Consider the following 6,060-nt stretch of genomic DNA (forward strand, 5'->3'; position numbering starts at 1 on the left):
TTTTATAAAAAACAAAAAGTGTAAATATAATAGGTTACCCTTTTCTTTTAGAAAAATATATTCTTCTAGTGGCGTAGTTTTTTTCCACAAATCTTGGCAGCTTTTGTCAAGTGTTTTGCACTGATGGGACTGCAGGTATGATTGGAAAGTTTTCAGATGTAGTCGAACTAATAAAAAAGAAAAACCCGAACATCGATAGTATCCACTGCTGTCTTCATTGTCATGCACTTGCAATTAAACGAATGCCAGAAGACTTAAAAGAGGTATTGGATGATATCATAAAAATAGTTAATTTTACAAAATCAAGACCACTCAATGTGATGATCTTCAGTTTACCCGGTGAGGATATGGGAAGTTTGCATGAAAATTTGCTTCTTCATATTGAAGTCAGATGGCTTTTTCGGGAAAAAGCGCTTGCACGGTTTTATTAATTGCGTAAAGAGATAGATTTCTTTTAATCCGAATGTCATTTTGAACTTGCATACAAATTAAAGAACAAATGCTGAATACAGAAAGTGGCTTACCTTTTGGACAAATTTGCCAATCTAAATGAAGTGAATGCTACAATGCAGGGTTCTAATGTAACATACTTCAAGGCTCCGAGTGAAATGGAAGCGCTTCAACGTAAGTTAAAACTTTGGGATGATTATTTTTTTTTACTTATGAATGACATTTTTTAAAGTGAAAATGCCAAAATTCAGTCTTTGCGCACATATCTGATTTGTGTACAACTATTGAGGAGTACTTCCCTCCTCATTTAGTGAGTTTGTTTTTTTTTGTGAATTTTTCGCAAAGCTACAAGAGGGCTTTCTGCTCTAGTCGTCACTAATTTATCAGTGTAAGACTAGAGGGAAGGCAGCTAGTCATCACCACCAACCGCCAATTCTCGAGGTACTCTTTTACCAACGAATAGTGCAATTGAGAGTCACATTTAACGTCCCCACAGCTGAAAGGGCGAGCATGTTTGGTACGACGGAGGTTCGAACCCGCGACCCTCAGTTTACGAGTCAAACGCCTTAACCCACCTGGTCATGTAGGGCCGTGATCATTTAGAAATATTACTGTGAATTCAAAATTCCTGCAAATATCAACGATTTGCTTTTGAAAGAGAAAAAAACAGCTAATAGAAATTTCAACTGATTACACCCTAGAAAACATTCAGCAAGAAAAAATTACACAATTTTGGATCCAAATGGCCATGGAATACCCTGAATTGAGTAACAGAGCTTTGAAAATTTGATGCGTTTTCCAACAACATATCTTTGCGAGCAAATATTTTCACTGTATACAGCTACAAAGACCAAATTTAGAAACAGGCTAAATATTGAAGATGATTTGAGCTTACGGGTAACAACCATAACTCTAAATATTGAACTACTTTGTGAACAAAAGCAAGCCCATCCAAGCCACTAATAAATAAATAAGTACTCTGTACTTTTACTGATATAAATTTTGTAAGCAGAAATTTCTGAACAAGTTAAGTATAAGTAAAATATTTTCTTTAAATATTAATATTTTTAATAAATTTATATTCTAAAAGTTTGAAGTAATCTTCATCTGGTGCTAGTGACCGATTGTTTCTATTTTTAGTGTATTTGTTTTATTAAGGTTCTGGAATGTTTTTTCTTTCTGATGTGAAGCTCCGCAGGTCTAAAATGTTTGGAAATCACGGCACTAGAGTAAAGTTGGATAATTTTATCACAATAGATGTAGTTATTACTCAATAGGCTGATCAAACATCCTAAACATTTTTTTTGTTTTCAGGTAGTTTACATATATATTGATATCAGTAGTATTTATTAAACCTGCCAAAAGTTATTCCGTATATATATTTGATCCTATCCGTAATATAAATTGAGAATTTTATGTTAGATCCAAAGTCAGATAATTATAAATTTTGCTTGTCTCAAACGCTCAGACATTATTTTGGTGAAACATAGAGTTGTCATTTTTGTTTCTTGCGTTCTGTTACAGTACAAATAATCTTTTTGTACACTTTGTTATAAGAATAACAATAAAACAATACAATTCGGTCTGTCAAGAGTTGACGGTGTGGTGTTCACTTACTACCTTCCTTCTCCTCGTTCGTATTTTCAAAAAAAAACTTTGTATAAAGTAGTAACAAAAATACAAACAATACAATTACAATTATTCTTGTTTGGTACTAATTGTAAACTGTTAATTAAAAGTAACGTTTGCAGCAATACAACTCATCTGAACGAATATACAAAATCCCTGGAAGATATAATCTGATGAAACATTCACAAAAACTTTATCAGTAAAAGATCTAAGATGGGATTGTACGCCGAATATGAAACCATTCCATTTAAGAAGAAAACTTCTATAAAAATTATGATACCTTAAACTGAATGTATGGCAGAATAATTTATAGAACTTCATAAGGGAAACGGACCGATTGCACTTACTGAGTGATGTTCAGGTGGCTAAGTCATTAAATTCACAAACTGAGAGTCGCAGGTTCGAATCCTCATTATATCAAACATATTCGCCCTTTCAGTCATGAGGGCGTTATAAAGTTACGGTCAATTCCACTATTCGTTAGTAAAAGAGTAGCCCAAGATTCAGCGGTTGGTGATGATGACTAGTTGGCTTCCTTCTAGTCTCAAACTACTAAATTATTGACGGTTAGCACAGATAGTCCTCGTGTAGTTTTGCGTGGAAAGTCAATACAAATCAAAACCAAACAAATACTGTGTGGTGGTGTCAATAAACATATTGGTAACCTTGAAACCTTCAGTAGTTTCTGTTTCGACTGCAATAAAGCCTAAACTTTTTCAGACATTGTCATCAACACTCTTGCCTTAGATTTTGTATGAAATGGCTTTTAACTTTACAGATTTAAAGGCCTTAAAAAGTTTTATATTAATTGTTAATACATAAACTCAACTTTGATAGTAATTTTATTAATTTTTCAGATTAATTCGATCCTCCCCATACTGTTGTGGGAAGAGAAAATGGAAAACTGATTTTTGATGCTAATTTCCATTAACAGTTATATTCGAGTTTAAGTCGTTACTTTTAAGAATTTTCTTGCGCAGATGAGCCACACGAAGGCCGAATGTAATAACAGCAGATACGATTAACACGAATCTTTTTTTACCCATGATGTTGCTTTGAGCGGTTATTTTATACTAATATAATTAGTCCGTCACAGACAATGTTAAAACATCAGGCTTTCATTTCACAATTCACTTTATAGCATCCTATAAAATTCAAGATGTGTTTTGGTCCAGAATGTCTGTTTTTAATACATATAGATTTATCGATTACCATCTTATGTAATTTGATTTAGTTTCAATCACCCAAGTTTTATTCTTTAATTTACTCTTAGCAACTAAATCAGTGATAAGCGCGTGGAATATTTTTTATTTGTGACAAAATTCTGAATCATTTCGGGAAAAGGTGACTGTAAATGTGGTGAGTTCTCTAATGTTTGTTTCATACACTGAAGGAAGAGGTGACTGTAAATGTGATGAGTTCTCTAATGTCAGTTTTATATACTGAAGGAAGATGTCACTGTAAATGTGATGAGTTCTCTAATGTCAGTTTTATATACTGAAGGAAGAGGTGACTGTAAATGTGATGAGTACTCTAATGTCAGTTTTATATACTGAAGGAAGAGGTGACTGTAAATGTGATGAGTTCTCTAATGTCAGTTTTATATACTGAAGGAAGAGGTCACTGTAAATGTGATGAGTACCCTAATGTCAGTTTTATATACTGAAGGAAGAGGTGACTGTAAATGTGATGAGTTCTCTAATGTCAGTTTTATATACTGAAGGAAGAGGTCACTGTAAATGTGATGAGTACCCTAATGTCAGTTTTATATACTGAAGGAAGAGGTCACTGTAAATGTGATGAGTACCCTAATGTCAGTTTTATATACTGAAGGAAGAGGTGACTGTAAATGTGATGAGTTCTCTAATGTCAGTTTTATATACTGAAGGAAGAGGTCACTGTAAATGTGATGAGTACCCTAATGTCAGTTTTATATACTGAAGGAAGATGTCACTGTAAATGTGATGAGTACCCTAATGTCAGTTTTATATACTGAAGGAAGAGGTGACTGTAAATGTGATGAGTACTCTAATGTCAGTTTTATATACTGAAGGAAGAGGTGACTGTAAATGTGATGAGTTCTCTAATGTCAGTTTTATATACTGAAGGAAGAGGTCACTGTAAATGTGATGAGTTCTCTAATGTCAGTTTTATATACTGAAGGAAGAGGTGACTGTAAATGTGATGAGTTCTCTAATGTCAGTTTTATATACTGAAGGAAGAGGTGACTGTAAATGTGATGAGTACTCTAATGTCAGTTTTATATACTGAAGGAAGAGGTGACTGTAAATGTGATGAGTTCTCTAATGTTCGTTTTATACACTGAAGGAAGAGGTGACTGTAAATGTGATGAGTTCTCTAATGTCAGTTTTATATACTGAAGGAAGATGTCACTGTAAATGTGATGAGTTCTCTAATGTTCGTTTTATACACTGAAGGAAGAGGTGACTGTAAATGTGATGACTACTCTTCTGTCCGTTTTATATACTAAAGGAAGAGGTCACTGTAAATGTGGTAAGTACTCTAATGTCAGTTTTTTATACTGAAGGAAGAGGTAGACGCATGAAAGATGTTGTCCTCTTGCAATAGAGTGATTTATAAATCTTGTGGGGAAATTTGATATACTTTTGATATACTGTCCTTACAAAAGAAACGTGTACAATGAAAGCTACGATGTGGAGCTATTAAAATGTTTTACAGCTGTAAGATCAAGTGTAACCAGAGGTAAACTATTATAACTCAGCGATTCTCCACAGTCCTTTAAATAGAATGTTCTCAACATGTATGGAAGATAAAGAAGCAAAAAACAACATGAAACACGGTGTAAAACATTCTAAATATCGAAATAATTAAAAGTGTTTAAATACAACGCTTGCAACTTACTTTGTTTACTGGAACCATTAATAACGATTTTAGTCGAAAATTATACAAATCAAGTCACGTTGCTAATTGTAGCTCACAGCAGTGGCTTTTATCTTCATTTTTGTAGCTATAGACAAGTTTCTGGATGGAAATCTTACGAAACACCCAGAAAAACCTGAGGAGTACCAGAGTTTAGGTGGGTGTCGACACTGGGTTCTCAATCCTCCCACTTATAACAATCTCTATAAAAACTGGGAATGTATTGAACCAAACAGTTTTGTGGAACACACAACTTGAAAAACTTGAAAAGTGACTGTCGTCATGGGCATCAGCAGAAAGTTTTTCCAGGGAGGAGAAAAGTTTTTCAGGGTGTCAAATTAATGTGAAAATGATGTCAATTGAATAAAAATATATATAGACGAAGGGCGGAAGACATTCGAAACGCCGTCCTCTACACTTGTGTCTCCACAGCAGGCTGTTCTCGCCTATTCTACAAAGTTTTATCAAGAATACTCTGCCTAAACAATCTATCAAAGAATACGATAAAGAAGGAATTATGGTTTGATTTTCCAGAAGGCAAATGTCTCATCCTTGTGGACGCCCACGTCTGGCATTATCTCTGTTTTATATATCTAATGAACATCTTATCGATTACGATAAATTTTCTTTGTTTCAAATCATGAACATTCCTTTGTTTCTTACCAACATTTGTTCCAGAATTTTCTAAAACATTTTACTTTTCTTTAGAAGTTGTTGAAATTGTGAAAATATAAATTTTACCTAGGGTTTTAGAATAACCGATGTTTCGTTCTTATGAGGACCAGTGAATCTTTTTTGTGTTTACCTATGAGCAACACCTCATTAGGTCACACCAAACATGCTCGCCCTCTCAGCCGTGGGGGCGTTATAATGTAAGGTCAATCCCACTATTCGTTTGTAAAAAGAGTAGACCATTAGGTGGCGGTAGGTGGTGATAACTAGATACCTTTTCTTTCGTCTTACACGCAGATAGCCCTCGTGTAGCGTTGCGCGAAATTCAAAAACAAACAAACATATCAAATGCTTTTTTTCAGTTCCCACATTGATTCCACATCATAAGTACAATTTAATCAATCGTCT

Source organism: Tachypleus tridentatus, chromosome 13, assembly GCF_004210375.1.
Source record: "Tachypleus tridentatus isolate NWPU-2018 chromosome 13, ASM421037v1, whole genome shotgun sequence".
NCBI classification, from domain to species: Eukaryota; Metazoa; Arthropoda; class Merostomata; order Xiphosura; family Limulidae; genus Tachypleus; species Tachypleus tridentatus.